This window comes from Engystomops pustulosus, chromosome 7 (assembly GCF_040894005.1).
Source record: "Engystomops pustulosus chromosome 7, aEngPut4.maternal, whole genome shotgun sequence".
Taxonomy (NCBI): Eukaryota; Metazoa; Chordata; class Amphibia; order Anura; family Leptodactylidae; genus Engystomops; species Engystomops pustulosus.
The window spans coordinates 139217427-139235425 of NC_092417.1; the positions used below are offsets into that span (position 1 = coordinate 139217427).

The 17999-nt window shown below is 41.0% G+C and overlaps 24 non-coding genes across 24 annotated transcripts; all 24 read left to right on the forward strand.

Moving 5' to 3' along the window:
• The first annotated feature begins 649 nt into the window (after nucleotides 1-649).
• Nucleotides 650-721, forward strand: TRNAQ-UUG (transfer RNA glutamine (anticodon UUG)). The gene has a single exon. It is a non-coding gene; the product is annotated as a tRNA-Gln (tRNA).
• Nucleotides 722-1007: 286 nt separating this feature from the next.
• Nucleotides 1008-1089, forward strand: TRNAS-UGA (transfer RNA serine (anticodon UGA)). Its single transcript has one exon. It is a non-coding gene; the product is annotated as a tRNA-Ser (tRNA).
• Nucleotides 1090-2110: 1021 nt separating this feature from the next.
• On the forward strand, nucleotides 2111-2182 carry TRNAQ-UUG (transfer RNA glutamine (anticodon UUG)). The gene has a single exon. It is a non-coding gene; the product is annotated as a tRNA-Gln (tRNA).
• Nucleotides 2183-2468: 286 nt separating this feature from the next.
• TRNAS-UGA (transfer RNA serine (anticodon UGA)) lies at nucleotides 2469-2550 on the forward strand. The gene has a single exon. It is a non-coding gene; the product is annotated as a tRNA-Ser (tRNA).
• A 1021-nt stretch (nucleotides 2551-3571) lies between these two features.
• TRNAQ-UUG (transfer RNA glutamine (anticodon UUG)) lies at nucleotides 3572-3643 on the forward strand. The gene has a single exon. It is a non-coding gene; the product is annotated as a tRNA-Gln (tRNA).
• A 286-nt stretch (nucleotides 3644-3929) lies between these two features.
• TRNAS-UGA (transfer RNA serine (anticodon UGA)) lies at nucleotides 3930-4011 on the forward strand. The gene has a single exon. It is a non-coding gene; the product is annotated as a tRNA-Ser (tRNA).
• A 1021-nt stretch (nucleotides 4012-5032) lies between these two features.
• On the forward strand, nucleotides 5033-5104 carry TRNAQ-UUG (transfer RNA glutamine (anticodon UUG)). Its single transcript has one exon. It is a non-coding gene; the product is annotated as a tRNA-Gln (tRNA).
• Nucleotides 5105-5390: 286 nt separating this feature from the next.
• Nucleotides 5391-5472, forward strand: TRNAS-UGA (transfer RNA serine (anticodon UGA)). Its single transcript has one exon. It is a non-coding gene; the product is annotated as a tRNA-Ser (tRNA).
• A 1021-nt stretch (nucleotides 5473-6493) lies between these two features.
• On the forward strand, nucleotides 6494-6565 carry TRNAQ-UUG (transfer RNA glutamine (anticodon UUG)). Its single transcript has one exon. It is a non-coding gene; the product is annotated as a tRNA-Gln (tRNA).
• A 286-nt stretch (nucleotides 6566-6851) lies between these two features.
• TRNAS-UGA (transfer RNA serine (anticodon UGA)) lies at nucleotides 6852-6933 on the forward strand. The gene has a single exon. It is a non-coding gene; the product is annotated as a tRNA-Ser (tRNA).
• Nucleotides 6934-7954: 1021 nt separating this feature from the next.
• Nucleotides 7955-8026, forward strand: TRNAQ-UUG (transfer RNA glutamine (anticodon UUG)). The gene has a single exon. It is a non-coding gene; the product is annotated as a tRNA-Gln (tRNA).
• Nucleotides 8027-8312: 286 nt separating this feature from the next.
• TRNAS-UGA (transfer RNA serine (anticodon UGA)) lies at nucleotides 8313-8394 on the forward strand. Its single transcript has one exon. It is a non-coding gene; the product is annotated as a tRNA-Ser (tRNA).
• Nucleotides 8395-9415: 1021 nt separating this feature from the next.
• TRNAQ-UUG (transfer RNA glutamine (anticodon UUG)) lies at nucleotides 9416-9487 on the forward strand. The gene has a single exon. It is a non-coding gene; the product is annotated as a tRNA-Gln (tRNA).
• Nucleotides 9488-9773: 286 nt separating this feature from the next.
• On the forward strand, nucleotides 9774-9855 carry TRNAS-UGA (transfer RNA serine (anticodon UGA)). Its single transcript has one exon. It is a non-coding gene; the product is annotated as a tRNA-Ser (tRNA).
• A 1021-nt stretch (nucleotides 9856-10876) lies between these two features.
• Nucleotides 10877-10948, forward strand: TRNAQ-UUG (transfer RNA glutamine (anticodon UUG)). Its single transcript has one exon. It is a non-coding gene; the product is annotated as a tRNA-Gln (tRNA).
• A 286-nt stretch (nucleotides 10949-11234) lies between these two features.
• TRNAS-UGA (transfer RNA serine (anticodon UGA)) lies at nucleotides 11235-11316 on the forward strand. Its single transcript has one exon. It is a non-coding gene; the product is annotated as a tRNA-Ser (tRNA).
• Nucleotides 11317-12337: 1021 nt separating this feature from the next.
• On the forward strand, nucleotides 12338-12409 carry TRNAQ-UUG (transfer RNA glutamine (anticodon UUG)). Its single transcript has one exon. It is a non-coding gene; the product is annotated as a tRNA-Gln (tRNA).
• Nucleotides 12410-12695: 286 nt separating this feature from the next.
• TRNAS-UGA (transfer RNA serine (anticodon UGA)) lies at nucleotides 12696-12777 on the forward strand. Its single transcript has one exon. It is a non-coding gene; the product is annotated as a tRNA-Ser (tRNA).
• A 1021-nt stretch (nucleotides 12778-13798) lies between these two features.
• On the forward strand, nucleotides 13799-13870 carry TRNAQ-UUG (transfer RNA glutamine (anticodon UUG)). The gene has a single exon. It is a non-coding gene; the product is annotated as a tRNA-Gln (tRNA).
• A 286-nt stretch (nucleotides 13871-14156) lies between these two features.
• TRNAS-UGA (transfer RNA serine (anticodon UGA)) lies at nucleotides 14157-14238 on the forward strand. The gene has a single exon. It is a non-coding gene; the product is annotated as a tRNA-Ser (tRNA).
• A 1021-nt stretch (nucleotides 14239-15259) lies between these two features.
• On the forward strand, nucleotides 15260-15331 carry TRNAQ-UUG (transfer RNA glutamine (anticodon UUG)). Its single transcript has one exon. It is a non-coding gene; the product is annotated as a tRNA-Gln (tRNA).
• Nucleotides 15332-15617: 286 nt separating this feature from the next.
• Nucleotides 15618-15699, forward strand: TRNAS-UGA (transfer RNA serine (anticodon UGA)). The gene has a single exon. It is a non-coding gene; the product is annotated as a tRNA-Ser (tRNA).
• Nucleotides 15700-16720: 1021 nt separating this feature from the next.
• On the forward strand, nucleotides 16721-16792 carry TRNAQ-UUG (transfer RNA glutamine (anticodon UUG)). The gene has a single exon. It is a non-coding gene; the product is annotated as a tRNA-Gln (tRNA).
• A 286-nt stretch (nucleotides 16793-17078) lies between these two features.
• TRNAS-UGA (transfer RNA serine (anticodon UGA)) lies at nucleotides 17079-17160 on the forward strand. Its single transcript has one exon. It is a non-coding gene; the product is annotated as a tRNA-Ser (tRNA).
• The last annotated feature ends 839 nt before the right edge of the window (nucleotides 17161-17999 follow it).

Sequence of the window (17999 nt, forward strand, 5' to 3'; positions counted from 1 at the left end):
CAAATGTTAATTGTTTGAAATTGAAACATGTTTTCTGATTTCATGTCCTTAAACATTTCATCATTTTGTGTGGCTTTTGTTCCCCTTCTTTCTTGACAGGAAGCTACTGTGAACACATAAGACAATTCCCTTCACCCATTGCAATTTAAGAAGACAGTTACCTCCCACCACTTTCATATTGTTCTCCAACTGGGCCATAAACTTTTCTGGCAACTATGCTTTTGCCTGCCATCTCAGAGGTTTAAGGTTCCAAAAGCTGGGGGTGGTATTCTAAAAGTTTAGCGAAATATTGAGAGGTAACTCAGGAGCAGTTTGAAAGATCTAGAAGTTGATTGTCCAATGACACAGAAGGGCTGGGATGAACATGTCCTGTGAAAAATGGACATACTAAAGAAGAGTCATGTCAAATGTTGACATTTTTGATAACATTATATTAGAAAAGCGGTTACATTGCAAAACCCTATGATTTGGACGCTATGATTTTTTTCCTTCCCGGCAGGAAACCCATATAAGCTACCATCGTGTGATCTCTGTTGTTTTGGACAGCAGTACTCACCCTGTTTCCAACATCATACGCAATTTGATCAAGGTCATCGCGTTGCCAAGGCTTGTCATGGAACTAATGCCTCCCCGTGCCCACAGACTGTAAGGTTCCATGGTGTAACGGTTAGCACTCTGGACTTTGAATCCAGCGATCCGAGTTCAAATCTCAGTGGAACCTTTAAGAAATTCCTTCAGCCAAAGATTGTTTTCATGACTTTTGGGGCAGAGATTGAGTTAAAAATCAAGACCTTTATTTCATGACCCCAAACATGCTGATAAAAGGTTCAAAAGGGACACTCTTCTGCACGTCTATGGTTTTCCCAATGAAACCATCAGTTTACTTCTTAGTGCAGCCAGAAGACTCCCATTCAAACAGAGTGCTTGGGGAACAATCAACCCTGATCTAGGATGTTAAGCTGTGTAGCAAAGGGAATGAAACCCATGCATCTGGCTTCCTGCATGTAGTAGTCGTGGCCGAGTGGTTAAGGCGATGGACTTGAAATCCATTGGGGTCTCCCCGCGCAGGTTCAAATCCTGCCGACTATGTCTAAGTTTTCTGTCCTTAGAGCATAGCATTGCTTGACTAAATCTTTCTCTTTGAACCCCTCTGTCCAGCGTGCAAGTTTCCAGAGATGAGAAAGTACAATCCCTTTTGCAAAAAGCTATGAAGTAGCTTTTGACTTGCAAAATGTGTAGCGCCTTCCGAATGATAAGCTTTAAATGTCTGCCTGTATATAGCTTTAGGGGTCTTTTTTAATTTCTACCCCATTACAAGGCAAAGGATACAGTAATGTGATTATAAAACAGATTTGGAGATGATTTTAAGACAACCCTTGTCGTATGACCACAGCACCTTTAGAAAGCCTATAGAACAAGATTTTTACAAAATTGGTCGTCCTAGTGAAAAATAAGCTTTTCCAAATGTTAATTGTTTGAAATTGAAACATGTTTTCTGATTTCATGTCCTTAAACATTTCATCATTTTGTGTGGCTTTTGTTCCCCTTCTTTCTTGACAGGAAGCTACTGTGAACACATAAGACAATTCCCTTAACCCCTTGCAATTTAAGAAGACAGTTACCTCCCACCACTTTCATATTGTTCTCCAACTGGGCCATAAACTTTTCTGGCAACTATGCTTTTGCCTGCCATCTCAGAGGTTTAAGGTTCCAAAAGCTGGGGGTGGTATTCTAAAAGTTTAGCGAAATATTGAGAGGTAACTCAGGAGCAGTTTGAAAGATCTAGAAGTTGATTGTCCAATGACACAGAAGGGCTGGGATGAACATGTCCTGTGAAAAATGGACATACTAAAGAAGAGTCATGTCAAATGTTGACATTTTTGATAACATTATATTAGAAAAGCGGTTACATTGCAAAACCCTATGATTTGGACGCTATGATTTTTTTCCTTCCCGGCAGGAAACCCATATAAGCTACCATCGTGTGATCTCTGTTGTTTTGGACAGCAGTACTCACCCTGTTTCCAACATCATACGCAATTTGATCAAGGTCATCGCGTTGCCAAGGCTTGTCATGGAACTAATGCCTCCCCGTGCCCACAGACTGTAAGGTTCCATGGTGTAACGGTTAGCACTCTGGACTTTGAATCCAGCGATCCGAGTTCAAATCTCGGTGGAACCTTTAAGAAATTCCTTCAGCCAAAGATTGTTTTCATGACTTTTGGGGCAGAGATTGAGTTAAAACTCAAGACCTTTATTTCATGACCCCAAACATGCTGATAAAAGGTTCAAAGGGGACACTCTTCTACACGTCTATGGTTTTCCCAATGAAACCATCAGTTTACTTCTTAGTGCAGCCAGAAGACTCCCATTCAAACAGAGTGCTTGGGGAACAATCAACCCTGATCTAGGATGTTAAGCTGTGTAGCAAAGGGAATGAAACCCATGCATCTGGCTTCCTGCATGTAGTAGTCGTGGCCGAGTGGTTAAGGCGATGGACTTGAAATCCATTGGGGTCTCCCCGCGCAGGTTCAAATCCTGCCGACTACGTCTAAGTTTTCTGTCCTTAGAGCATAGCATTGCTTGACTAAATCTTTCTCTTTGAACCCCTCTGTCCAGCGTGCAAGTTTCCAGAGATGAGAAAGTACAATCCCTTTTGCAAAAAGCTATGAAGTAGCTTTTGACTTGCAAAATGTGTAGCGCCTTCCGAATGATAAGCTTTAAATGTCTGCCTGTATATAGCTTTAGGGGTCTTTTTTAATTTCTACCCCATTACAAGGCAAAGGATACAGTAATGTGATTATAAAACAGATTTGGAGATGATTTTAAGACAACCCTTGTCGTATGACCACAGCACCTTTAGAAAGCCTATAGAACAAGATTTTTACAAAATTGGTCGTCCTAGTGAAAAATAAGCTTTTCCAAATGTTAATTGTTTGAAATTGAAACATGTTTTCTGATTTCATGTCCTTAAACATTTCATCATTTTGTGTGGCTTTTGTTCCCCTTCTTTCTTGACAGGAAGCTACTGTGAACACATAAGACAATTCCCTTAACCCCTTGCAATTTAAGAAGACAGTTACCTCCCACCACTTTCATATTGTTCTCCAACTGGGCCATAAACTTTTCTGGCAACTATGCTTTTGCCTGCCATCTCAGAGGTTTAAGGTTCCAAAAGCTGGGGGTGGTATTCTAAAAGTTTAGCGAAATATTGAGAGGTAACTCAGGAGCAGTTTGAAAGATCTAGAAGTTGATTGTCCAATGACACAGAAGGGCTGGGATGAACATGTCCTGTGAAAAATGGACATACTAAAGAAGAGTCATGTCAAATGTTGACATTTTTGATAACATTATATTAGAAAAGCGGTTACATTGCAAAACCCTATGATTTGGACGCTATGATTTTTTTCCTTCCCGGCAGGAAACCCATATAAGCTACCATCGTGTGATCTCTGTTGTTTTGGACAGCAGTACTCACCCTGTTTCCAACATCATACGCAATTTGATCAAGGTCATCGCGTTGCCAAGGCTTGTCATGGAACTAATGCCTCCCCGTGCCCACAGACTGTAAGGTTCCATGGTGTAACGGTTAGCACTCTGGACTTTGAATCCAGCGATCCGAGTTCAAATCTCGGTGGAACCTTTAAGAAATTCCTTCAGCCAAAGATTGTTTTCATGACTTTTGGGGCAGAGATTGAGTTAAAACTCAAGACCTTTATTTCATGACCCCAAACATGCTGATAAAAGGTTCAAAGGGGACACTCTTCTACACGTCTATGGTTTTCCCAATGAAACCATCAGTTTACTTCTTAGTGCAGCCAGAAGACTCCCATTCAAACAGAGTGCTTGGGGAACAATCAACCCTGATCTAGGATGTTAAGCTGTGTAGCAAAGGGAATGAAACCCATGCATCTGGCTTCCTGCATGTAGTAGTCGTGGCCGAGTGGTTAAGGCGATGGACTTGAAATCCATTGGGGTCTCCCCGCGCAGGTTCAAATCCTGCCGACTGCGTCTAAGTTTTCTGTCCTTAGAGCATAGCATTGCTAGAATAAATCTTTCTCTTTGAACCCCTCTGTCCAGCGTGCAAGTTTCCAGAGATGAGAAAGTACAATCCCTTTTGCAAAAAGCTATGAAGTAGCTTTTGACTTGCAAAATGTGTAGCGCCTTCCGAATGATAAGCTTTAAATGTCTGCCTGTATATAGCTTTAGGGGTCTTTTTTAATTTCTACCCCATTACCAGGCAAAGGATAAAGTAATGTGATTATAAAACAGATTCGGAGATGATTTTAAGACAACCCTTGTCGTATGACCACAGCACCTTTAGAAAGCCTATAGAACAAGATTTTTACAAAATTGGTCGTCCTAGTGAAAAATAAGCTTTTCCAAATGTTAATTGTTTGAAATTGAAACATGTTTTCTGATTTCATGTCCTTAAACATTTCATCATTTTGTGTGGCTTTTGTTCCCCTTCTTTCTTGACAGGAAGCTACTGTGAACACATAAGACAATTCCCTTCACCCATTGCAATTTAAGAAGACAGTTACCTCCCACCACTTTCATATTGTTCTCCAACTGGGCCATAAACTTTTCTGGCAACTATGCTTTTGCCTGCCATCTCAGAGGTTTAAGGTTCCAAAAGCTGGGGGTGGTATTCTAAAAGTTTAGCGAAATATTGAGAGGTAACTCAGGAGCAGTTTGAAAGATCTAGAAGTTGATTGTCCAATGACACAGAAGGGCTGGGATGAACATGTCCTGTGAAAAATGGACATACTAAAGAAGAGTCATGTCAAATGTTGACATTTTTGATAACATTATATTAGAAAAGCGGTTACATTGCAAAACCCTATGATTTGGACGCTATGATTTTTTTCCTTCCCGGCAGGAAACCCATATAAGCTACCATCGTGTGATCTCTGTTGTTTTGGACAGCAGTACTCACCCTGTTTCCAACATCATACGCAATTTGATCAAGGTCATCGCGTTGCCAAGGCTTGTCATGGAACTAATGCCTCCCCGTGCCCACAGACTGTAAGGTTCCATGGTGTAACGGTTAGCACTCTGGACTTTGAATCCAGCGATCCGAGTTCAAATCTCAGTGGAACCTTTAAGAAATTCCTTCAGCCAAAGATTGTTTTCATGACTTTTGGGGCAGAGATTGAGTTAAAAATCAAGACCTTTATTTCATGACCCCAAACATGCTGATAAAAGGTTCAAAAGGGACACTCTTCTGCACGTCTATGGTTTTCCCAATGAAACCATCAGTTTACTTCTTAGTGCAGCCAGAAGACTCCCATTCAAACAGAGTGCTTGGGGAACAATCAACCCTGATCTAGGATGTTAAGCTGTGTAGCAAAGGGAATGAAACCCATGCATCTGGCTTCCTGCATGTAGTAGTCGTGGCCGAGTGGTTAAGGCGATGGACTTGAAATCCATTGGGGTCTCCCCGCGCAGGTTCAAATCCTGCCGACTATGTCTAAGTTTTCTGTCCTTAGAGCATAGCATTGCTTGACTAAATCTTTCTCTTTGAACCCCTCTGTCCAGCGTGCAAGTTTCCAGAGATGAGAAAGTACAATCCCTTTTGCAAAAAGCTATGAAGTAGCTTTTGACTTGCAAAATGTGTAGCGCCTTCCGAATGATAAGCTTTAAATGTCTGCCTGTATATAGCTTTAGGGGTCTTTTTTAATTTCTACCCCATTACAAGGCAAAGGATACAGTAATGTGATTATAAAACAGATTTGGAGATGATTTTAAGACAACCCTTGTCGTATGACCACAGCACCTTTAGAAAGCCTATAGAACAAGATTTTTACAAAATTGGTCGTCCTAGTGAAAAATAAGCTTTTCCAAATGTTAATTGTTTGAAATTGAAACATGTTTTCTGATTTCATGTCCTTAAACATTTCATCATTTTGTGTGGCTTTTGTTCCCCTTCTTTCTTGACAGGAAGCTACTGTGAACACATAAGACAATTCCCTTAACCCCTTGCAATTTAAGAAGACAGTTACCTCCCACCACTTTCATATTGTTCTCCAACTGGGCCATAAACTTTTCTGGCAACTATGCTTTTGCCTGCCATCTCAGAGGTTTAAGGTTCCAAAAGCTGGGGGTGGTATTCTAAAAGTTTAGCGAAATATTGAGAGGTAACTCAGGAGCAGTTTGAAAGATCTAGAAGTTGATTGTCCAATGACACAGAAGGGCTGGGATGAACATGTCCTGTGAAAAATGGACATACTAAAGAAGAGTCATGTCAAATGTTGACATTTTTGATAACATTATATTAGAAAAGCGGTTACATTGCAAAACCCTATGATTTGGACGCTATGATTTTTTTCCTTCCCGGCAGGAAACCCATATAAGCTACCATCGTGTGATCTCTGTTGTTTTGGACAGCAGTACTCACCCTGTTTCCAACATCATACGCAATTTGATCAAGGTCATCGCGTTGCCAAGGCTTGTCATGGAACTAATGCCTCCCCGTGCCCACAGACTGTAAGGTTCCATGGTGTAACGGTTAGCACTCTGGACTTTGAATCCAGCGATCCGAGTTCAAATCTCGGTGGAACCTTTAAGAAATTCCTTCAGCCAAAGATTGTTTTCATGACTTTTGGGGCAGAGATTGAGTTAAAACTCAAGACCTTTATTTCATGACCCCAAACATGCTGATAAAAGGTTCAAAGGGGACACTCTTCTACACGTCTATGGTTTTCCCAATGAAACCATCAGTTTACTTCTTAGTGCAGCCAGAAGACTCCCATTCAAACAGAGTGCTTGGGGAACAATCAACCCTGATCTAGGATGTTAAGCTGTGTAGCAAAGGGAATGAAACCCATGCATCTGGCTTCCTGCATGTAGTAGTCGTGGCCGAGTGGTTAAGGCGATGGACTTGAAATCCATTGGGGTCTCCCCGCGCAGGTTCAAATCCTGCCGACTACGTCTAAGTTTTCTGTCCTTAGAGCATAGCATTGCTTGACTAAATCTTTCTCTTTGAACCCCTCTGTCCAGCGTGCAAGTTTCCAGAGATGAGAAAGTACAATCCCTTTTGCAAAAAGCTATGAAGTAGCTTTTGACTTGCAAAATGTGTAGCGCCTTCCGAATGATAAGCTTTAAATGTCTGCCTGTATATAGCTTTAGGGGTCTTTTTTAATTTCTACCCCATTACAAGGCAAAGGATACAGTAATGTGATTATAAAACAGATTTGGAGATGATTTTAAGACAACCCTTGTCGTATGACCACAGCACCTTTAGAAAGCCTATAGAACAAGATTTTTACAAAATTGGTCGTCCTAGTGAAAAATAAGCTTTTCCAAATGTTAATTGTTTGAAATTGAAACATGTTTTCTGATTTCATGTCCTTAAACATTTCATCATTTTGTGTGGCTTTTGTTCCCCTTCTTTCTTGACAGGAAGCTACTGTGAACACATAAGACAATTCCCTTAACCCCTTGCAATTTAAGAAGACAGTTACCTCCCACCACTTTCATATTGTTCTCCAACTGGGCCATAAACTTTTCTGGCAACTATGCTTTTGCCTGCCATCTCAGAGGTTTAAGGTTCCAAAAGCTGGGGGTGGTATTCTAAAAGTTTAGCGAAATATTGAGAGGTAACTCAGGAGCAGTTTGAAAGATCTAGAAGTTGATTGTCCAATGACACAGAAGGGCTGGGATGAACATGTCCTGTGAAAAATGGACATACTAAAGAAGAGTCATGTCAAATGTTGACATTTTTGATAACATTATATTAGAAAAGCGGTTACATTGCAAAACCCTATGATTTGGACGCTATGATTTTTTTCCTTCCCGGCAGGAAACCCATATAAGCTACCATCGTGTGATCTCTGTTGTTTTGGACAGCAGTACTCACCCTGTTTCCAACATCATACGCAATTTGATCAAGGTCATCGCGTTGCCAAGGCTTGTCATGGAACTAATGCCTCCCCGTGCCCACAGACTGTAAGGTTCCATGGTGTAACGGTTAGCACTCTGGACTTTGAATCCAGCGATCCGAGTTCAAATCTCGGTGGAACCTTTAAGAAATTCCTTCAGCCAAAGATTGTTTTCATGACTTTTGGGGCAGAGATTGAGTTAAAACTCAAGACCTTTATTTCATGACCCCAAACATGCTGATAAAAGGTTCAAAGGGGACACTCTTCTACACGTCTATGGTTTTCCCAATGAAACCATCAGTTTACTTCTTAGTGCAGCCAGAAGACTCCCATTCAAACAGAGTGCTTGGGGAACAATCAACCCTGATCTAGGATGTTAAGCTGTGTAGCAAAGGGAATGAAACCCATGCATCTGGCTTCCTGCATGTAGTAGTCGTGGCCGAGTGGTTAAGGCGATGGACTTGAAATCCATTGGGGTCTCCACGCGCAGGTTCAAATCCTGCCGACTGCGTCTAAGTTTTCTGTCCTTAGAGCATAGCATTGCTAGAATAAATCTTTCTCTTTGAACCCCTCTGTCCAGCGTGCAAGTTTCCAGAGATGAGAAAGTACAATCCCTTTTGCAAAAAGCTATGAAGTAGCTTTTGACTTGCAAAATGTGTAGCGCCTTCCGAATGATAAGCTTTAAATGTCTGCCTGTATATAGCTTTAGGGGTCTTTTTTAATTTCTACCCCATTACAAGGCAAAGGATACAGTAATGTGATTATAAAACAGATTCGGAGATGATTTTAAGACAACCCTTGTCGTATGACCACAGCACCTTTAGAAAGCCTATAGAACAAGATTTTTACAAAATTGGTCGTCCTAGTGAAAAATAAGCTTTTCCAAATGTTAATTGTTTGAAATTGAAACATGTTTTCTGATTTCATGTCCTTAAACATTTCATCATTTTGTGTGGCTTTTGTTCCCCTTCTTTCTTGACAGGAAGCTACTGTGAACACATAAGACAATTCCCTTCACCCCTTGCAATTTAAGAAGACAGTTACCTCCCACCACTTTCATATTGTTCTCCAACTGGGCCATAAACTTTTCTGGCAACTATGCTTTTGCCTGCCATCTCAGAGGTTTAAGGTTCCAAAAGCTGGGGGTGGTATTCTAAAAGTTTAGCGAAATATTGAGAGGTAACTCAGGAGCAGTTTGAAAGATCTAGAAGTTGATTGTCCAATGACACAGAAGGGCTGGGATGAACATGTCCTGTGAAAAATGGACATACTAAAGAAGAGTCATGTCAAATGTTGACATTTTTGATAACATTATATTAGAAAAGCGGTTACATTGCAAAACCCTATGATTTGGACGCTATGATTTTTTTCCTTCCCGGCAGGAAACCCATATAAGCTACCATCGTGTGATCTCTGTTGTTTTGGACAGCAGTACTCACCCTGTTTCCAACATCATACGCAATTTGATCAAGGTCATCGCGTTGCCAAGGCTTGTCATGGAACTAATGCCTCCCCGTGCCCACAGACTGTAAGGTTCCATGGTGTAACGGTTAGCACTCTGGACTTTGAATCCAGCGATCCGAGTTCAAATCTCGGTGGAACCTTTAAGAAATTCCTTCAGCCAAAGATTCTTTTCATGACTTTTGGGGCAGAGATTGAGTTAAAACTCAAGACCTTTATTTCATGACCCCAAACATGCTGATAAAAGGTTCAAAGGGGACACTCTTCTACACGTCTATGGTTTTCCCAATGAAACCATCAGTTTACTTCTTAGTGCAGCCAGAAGACTCCCATTCAAACAGAGTGCTTGGGGAACAATCAACCCTGATCTAGGATGTTAAGCTGTGTAGCAAAGGGAATGAAACCCATGCATCTGGCTTCCTGCATGTAGTAGTCGTGGCCGAGTGGTTAAGGCGATGGACTTGAAATCCATTGGGGTCTCCCCGCGCAGGTTCAAATCCTGCCGACTGCGTCTAAGTTTTCTGTCCTTAGAGCATAGCATTGCTAGAATAAATCTTTCTCTTTGAACCCCTCTGTCCAGCGTGCAAGTTTCCAGAGATGAGAAAGTACAATCCCTTTTGCAAAAAGCTATGAAGTAGCTTTTGACTTGCAAAATGTGTAGCGCCTTCCGAATGATAAGCTTTAAATGTCTGCCTGTATATAGCTTTAGGGGTCTTTTTTAATTTCTACCCCATTACCAGGCAAAGGATAAAGTAATGTGATTATAAAACAGATTCGGAGATGATTTTAAGACAACCCTTGTCGTATGACCACAGCACCTTTAGAAAGCCTATAGAACAAGATTTTTACAAAATTGGTCGTCCTAGTGAAAAATAAGCTTTTCCAAATGTTAATTGTTTGAAATTGAAACATGTTTTCTGATTTCATGTCCTTAAACATTTCATCATTTTGTGTGGCTTTTGTTCCCCTTCTTTCTTGACAGGAAGCTACTGTGAACACATAAGACAATTCCCTTCACCCATTGCAATTTAAGAAGACAGTTACCTCCCACCACTTTCATATTGTTCTCCAACTGGGCCATAAACTTTTCTGGCAACTATGCTTTTGCCTGCCATCTCAGAGGTTTAAGGTTCCAAAAGCTGGGGGTGGTATTCTAAAAGTTTAGCGAAATATTGAGAGGTAACTCAGGAGCAGTTTGAAAGATCTAGAAGTTGATTGTCCAATGACACAGAAGGGCTGGGATGAACATGTCCTGTGAAAAATGGACATACTAAAGAAGAGTCATGTCAAATGTTGACATTTTTGATAACATTATATTAGAAAAGCGGTTACATTGCAAAACCCTATGATTTGGACGCTATGATTTTTTTCCTTCCCGGCAGGAAACCCATATAAGCTACCATCGTGTGATCTCTGTTGTTTTGGACAGCAGTACTCACCCTGTTTCCAACATCATACGCAATTTGATCAAGGTCATCGCGTTGCCAAGGCTTGTCATGGAACTAATGCCTCCCCGTGCCCACGGACTGTAAGGTTCCATGGTGTAACGGTTAGCACTCTGGACTTTGAATCCAGCGATCCGAGTTCAAATCTCAGTGGAACCTTTAAGAAATTCCTTCAGCCAAAGATTGTTTTCATGACTTTTGGGGCAGAGATTGAGTTAAAAATCAAGACCTTTATTTCATGACCCCAAACATGCTGATAAAAGGTTCAAAAGGGACACTCTTCTGCACGTCTATGGTTTTCCCAATGAAACCATCAGTTTACTTCTTAGTGCAGCCAGAAGACTCCCATTCAAACAGAGTGCTTGGGGAACAATCAACCCTGATCTAGGATGTTAAGCTGTGTAGCAAAGGGAATGAAACCCATGCATCTGGCTTCCTGCATGTAGTAGTCGTGGCCGAGTGGTTAAGGCGATGGACTTGAAATCCATTGGGGTCTCCCCGCGCAGGTTCAAATCCTGCCGACTATGTCTAAGTTTTCTGTCCTTAGAGCATAGCATTGCTTGACTAAATCTTTCTCTTTGAACCCCTCTGTCCAGCGTGCAAGTTTCCAGAGATGAGAAAGTACAATCCCTTTTGCAAAAAGCTATGAAGTAGCTTTTGACTTGCAAAATGTGTAGCGCCTTCCGAATGATAAGCTTTAAATGTCTGCCTGTATATAGCTTTAGGGGTCTTTTTTAATTTCTACCCCATTACAAGGCAAAGGATACAGTAATGTGATTATAAAACAGATTTGGAGATGATTTTAAGACAACCCTTGTCGTATGACCACAGCACCTTTAGAAAGCCTATAGAACAAGATTTTTACAAAATTGGTCGTCCTAGTGAAAAATAAGCTTTTCCAAATGTTAATTGTTTGAAATTGAAACATGTTTTCTGATTTCATGTCCTTAAACATTTCATCATTTTGTGTGGCTTTTGTTCCCCTTCTTTCTTGACAGGAAGCTACTGTGAACACATAAGACAATTCCCTTAACCCCTTGCAATTTAAGAAGACAGTTACCTCCCACCACTTTCATATTGTTCTCCAACTGGGCCATAAACTTTTCTGGCAACTATGCTTTTGCCTGCCATCTCAGAGGTTTAAGGTTCCAAAAGCTGGGGGTGGTATTCTAAAAGTTTAGCGAAATATTGAGAGGTAACTCAGGAGCAGTTTGAAAGATCTAGAAGTTGATTGTCCAATGACACAGAAGGGCTGGGATGAACATGTCCTGTGAAAAATGGACATACTAAAGAAGAGTCATGTCAAATGTTGACATTTTTGATAACATTATATTAGAAAAGCGGTTACATTGCAAAACCCTATGATTTGGACGCTATGATTTTTTTCCTTCCCGGCAGGAAACCCATATAAGCTACCATCGTGTGATCTCTGTTGTTTTGGACAGCAGTACTCACCCTGTTTCCAACATCATACGCAATTTGATCAAGGTCATCGTGTTGCCAAGGCTTGTCATGGAACTAATGCCTCCCCGTGCCCACAGACTGTAAGGTTCCATGGTGTAACGGTTAGCACTCTGGACTTTGAATCCAGCGATCCGAGTTCAAATCTCGGTGGAACCTTTAAGAAATTCCTTCAGCCAAAGATTGTTTTCATGACTTTTGGGGCAGAGATTGAGTTAAAACTCAAGACCTTTATTTCATGACCCCAAACATGCTGATAAAAGGTTCAAAGGGGACACTCTTCTACACGTCTATGGTTTTCCCAATGAAACCATCAGTTTACTTCTTAGTGCAGCCAGAAGACTCCCATTCAAACAGAGTGCTTGGGGAACAATCAACCCTGATCTAGGATGTTAAGCTGTGTAGCAAAGGGAATGAAACCCATGCATCTGGCTTCCTGCATGTAGTAGTCGTGGCCGAGTGGTTAAGGCGATGGACTTGAAATCCATTGGGGTCTCCCCGCGCAGGTTCAAATCCTGCCGACTACGTCTAAGTTTTCTGTCCTTAGAGCATAGCATTGCTTGACTAAATCTTTCTCTTTGAACCCCTCTGTCCAGCGTGCAAGTTTCCAGAGATGAGAAAGTACAATCCCTTTTGCAAAAAGCTATGAAGTAGCTTTTGACTTGCAAAATGTGTAGCGCCTTCCGAATGATAAGCTTTAAATGTCTGCCTGTATATAGCTTTAGGGGTCTTTTTTAATTTCTACCCCATTACAAGGCAAAGGATACAGTAATGTGATTATAAAACAGATTTGGAGATGATTTTAAGACAACCCTTGTCGTATGACCACAGCACCTTTAGAAAGCCTATAGAACAAGATTTTTACAAAATTGGTCGTCCTAGTGAAAAATAAGCTTTTCCAAATGTTAATTGTTTGAAATTGAAACATGTTTTCTGATTTCATGTCCTTAAACATTTCATCATTTTGTGTGGCTTTTGTTCCCCTTCTTTCTTGACAGGAAGCTACTGTGAACACATAAGACAATTCCCTTAACCCCTTGCAATTTAAGAAGACAGTTACCTCCCACCACTTTCATATTGTTCTCCAACTGGGCCATAAACTTTTCTGGCAACTATGCTTTTGCCTGCCATCTCAGAGGTTTAAGGTTCCAAAAGCTGGGGGTGGTATTCTAAAAGTTTAGCGAAATATTGAGAGGTAACTCAGGAGCAGTTTGAAAGATCTAGAAGTTGATTGTCCAATGACACAGAAGGGCTGGGATGAACATGTCCTGTGAAAAATGGACATACTAAAGAAGAGTCATGTCAAATGTTGACATTTTTGATAACATTATATTAGAAAAGCGGTTACATTGCAAAACCCTATGATTTGGACGCTATGATTTTTTTCCTTCCCGGCAGGAAACCCATATAAGCTACCATCGTGTGATCTCTGTTGTTTTGGACAGCAGTACTCACCCTGTTTCCAACATCATACGCAATTTGATCAAGGTCATCGCGTTGCCAAGGCTTGTCATGGAACTAATGCCTCCCCGTGCCCATAGACTGTAAGGTTCCATGGTGTAACGGTTAGCACTCTGGACTTTGAATCCAGCGATCCGAGTTCAAATCTCGGTGGAACCTTTAAGAAATTCCTTCAGCCAAAGATTGTTTTCATGACTTTTGGGGCAGAGATTGAGTTAAAACTCAAGACCTTTATTTCATGACCCCAAACATGCTGATAAAAGGTTCAAAGGGGACACTCTTCTACACGTCTATGGTTTTCCCAATGAAACCATCAGTTTACTTCTTAGTGCAGCCAGAAGACTCCCATTCAAACAGAGTGCTTGGGGAACAATCAACCCTGATCTAGGATGTTAAGCTGTGTAGCAAAGGGAATGAAACCCATGCATCTGGCTTCCTGCATGTAGTAGTCGTGGCCGAGTGGTTAAGGCGATGGACTTGAAATCCATTGGGGTCTCCACGCGCAGGTTCAAATCCTGCCGACTGCGTCTAAGTTTTCTGTCCTTAGAGCATAGCATTGCTAGAATAAATCTTTCTCTTTGAACCCCTCTGTCCAGCGTGCAAGTTTCCAGAGATGAGAAAGTACAATCCCTTTTGCAAAAAGCTATGAAGTAGCTTTTGACTTGCAAAATGTGTAGCGCCTTCCGAATGATAAGCTTTAAATGTCTGCCTGTATATAGCTTTAGGGGTCTTTTTTAATTTCTACCCCATTACCAGGCAAAGGATATAGTAATGTGATTATAAAACAGATTCGGAGATGATTTTAAGACAACCCTTGTCGTATGACCACAGCACCTTTAGAAAGCCTATAGAACAAGATTTTTACAAAATTGGTCGTCCTAGTGAAAAATAAGCTTTTCCAAATGTTAATTGTTTGAAATTGAAACATGTTTTCTGATTTCATGTCCTTAAACATTTCATCATTTTGTGTGGCTTTTGTTCCCCTTCTTTCTTGACAGGAAGCTACTGTGAACACATAAGACAATTCCCTTCACCCCTTGTAATTTAAGAAGACAGTTACCTCCCACCACTTTCATATTGTTCTCCAACTGGGCCATAAACTTTTCTGGCAACTATGCTTTTGCCTGCCATCTCAGAGGTTTAAGGTTCCAAAAGCTGGGGGTGGTATTCTAAAAGTTTAGCGAAATATTGAGAGGTAACTCAGGAGCAGTTTGAAAGATCTAGAAGTTGATTGTCCAATGACACAGAAGGGCTGGGATGAACATGTCCTGTGAAAAATGGACATACTAAAGAAGAGTCATGTCAAATGTTGACATTTTTGATAACATTATATTAGAAAAGCGGTTACATTGCAAAACCCTATGATTTGGACGCTATGATTTTTTTCCTTCCCGGCAGGAAACCCATATAAGCTACCATCGTGTGATCTCTGTTGTTTTGGACAGCAGTACTCACCCTGTTTCCAACATCATATGCAATTTGATCAAGGTCATCGCGTTGCCAAGGCTTGTCATGGAACTAATGCCTCCCCGTGCCCACAGACTGTAAGGTTCCATGGTGTAACGGTTAGCACTCTGGACTTTGAATCCAGCGATCCGAGTTCAAATCTCGGTGGAACCTTTAAGAAATTCCTTCAGCCAAAGATTGTTTTCATGACTTTTGGGGCAGAGATTGAGTTAAAAATCAAGACCTTTATTTCATGACCCCAAACATGCTGATAAAAGGTTCAAAAGGGACACTCTTCTGCACGTCTATGGTTTTCCCAATGAAACCATCAGTTTACTTCTTAGTGCAGCCAGAAGACTCCCATTCAAACAGAGTGCTTGGGGAACAATCAACCCTGATCTAGGATGTTAAGCTGTGTAGCAAAGGGAATGAAACCCATGCATCTGGCTTCCTGCATGTAGTAGTCGTGGCCGAGTGGTTAAGGCGATGGACTTGAAATCGATTGGGGTCTCCCCGCGCAGGTTCAAATCCTGCCGACTACGTCTAAGTTTTCTGTCCTTAGAGCATAGCATTGCTTGACTAAATCTTTCTCTTTGAACCCCTCTGTCCAGCGTGCAAGTTTCCAGAGATGAGAAAGTACAATCCCTTTTGCAAAAAGCTATGAAGTAGCTTTTGACTTGCAAAATGTGTAGCGCCTTCCGAATGATAAGCTTTAAATGTCTGCCTGTATATAGCTTTAGGGGTCTTTTTTAATTTCTACCCCATTACAAGGCAAAGGATACAGTAATGTGATTATAAGACAGATTCGGAGATGATTTTAAGACAACCCTTGTCGTATGACCACAGCACCTTTAGAAAGCCTATAGAACAAGATTTTTACAAAATTGGTCGTCCTAGTGAAAAATAAGCTTTTCCAAATGTTAATTGTTTGAAATTGAAACATGTTTTCTGATTTCATGTCCTTAAACATTTCATCATTTTGTGTGGCTTTTGTTCCCCTTCTTTCTTGACAGGAAGCTACTGTGAACACATAAGACAATTCCCTTCACCCCTTGCAATTTAAGAAGACAGTTACCTCCCACCACTTTCATATTGTTCTCCAACTGGGCCATAAACTTTTCTGGCAACTATGCTTTTGCCTGCCATCTCAGAGGTTTAAGGTTCCAAAAGCTGGGGGTGGTATTCTAAAAGTTTAGCGAAATATTGAGAGGTAACTCAGGAGCAGTTTGAAAGATCTAGAAGTTGATTGTCCAATGACACAGAAGGGCTGGGATGAACATGTCCTGTGAAAAATGGACATACTAAAGAAGAGTCATGTCAAATGTTGACATTTTTGATAACATTATATTAGAAAAGCGGTTACATTGCAAAACCCTATGATTTGGACGCTATGATTTTTTTCCTTCCCGGCAGGAAACCCATATAAGCTACCATCGTGTGATCTCTGTTGTTTTGGACAGCAGTACTCACCCTGTTTCCAACATCATACGCAATTTGATCAAGGTCATCGCGTTGCCAAGGCTTGTCATGGAACTAATGCCTCCCCGTGCCCACAGACTGTAAGGTTCCATGGTGTAACGGTTAGCACTCTGGACTTTGAATCCAGCGATCCGAGTTCAAATCTTGGTGGAACCTTTAAGAAATTCCTTCAGCCAAAGATTGTTTTCATGACTTTTGGGGCAGAGATTGAGTTAAAACTCAAGACCTTTATTTCATGACCCCAAACATGCTGATAAAAGGTTCAAAGGGGACACTCTTCTACACGTCTATGGTTTTCCCAATGAAACCATCAGTTTACTTCTTAGTGCAGCCAGAAGACTCCCATTCAAACAGAGTGCTTGGGGAACAATCAACCCTGATCTAGGATGTTAAGCTGTGTAGCAAAGGGAATGAAACCCATGCATCTGGCTTCCTGCATGTAGTAGTCGTGGCCGAGTGGTTAAGGCGATGGACTTGAAATCGATTGGGGTCTCCCCGCGCAGGTTCAAATCCTGCCGACTACGTCTAAGTTTTCTGTCCTTAGAGCATAGCATTGCTTGACTAAATCTTTCTCTTTGAACCCCTCTGTCCAGCGTGCAAGTTTCCAGAGATGAGAAAGTACAATCCCTTTTGCAAAAAGCTATTAAGTAGCTTTTGACTTGCAAAATGTGTAGCGCCTTCCGAATGATAAGCTTTAAATGTCTGCCTGTATATAGCTTTAGGGGTCTTTTTTAATTTCTACCCCATTACAAGGCAAAGGATACAGTAATGTGATTATAAGACAGATTCGGAGATGATTTTAAGACAACCCTTGTCGTATGACCACAGCACCTTTATAAAGCCTATAGAACAAGATTTTTACAAAATTGGTCGTCCTAGTGAAAAATAAGCTTTTCCAAATGTTAATTGTTTGAAATTGAAACATGTTTTCTGATTTCATGTCCTTAAACATTTCATCATTTTGTGTGGCTTTTGTTCCCCTTCTTTCTTGACAGGAAGCTACTGTGAACACATAAGACAATTCCCTTCACCCCTTGCAATTTAAGAAGACAGTTACCTCCCACCACTTTCATATTGTTCTCCAACTGGGCCATAAACTTTTCTGGCAACTATGCTTTTGCCTGCCATCTCAGAGGTTTAAGGTTCCAAAAGCTGGGGGTGGTATTCTAAAAGTTTAGCGAAATATTGAGAGGTAACTCAGGAGCAGTTTGAAAGATCTAGAAGTTGATTGTCCAATGACACAGAAGGGCTGGGATGAACATGTCCTGTGAAAAATGGACATACTAAAGAAGAGTCATGTCAAATGTTGACATTTTTGATAACATTATATTAGAAAAGCGGTTACATTGCAAAACCCTATGAT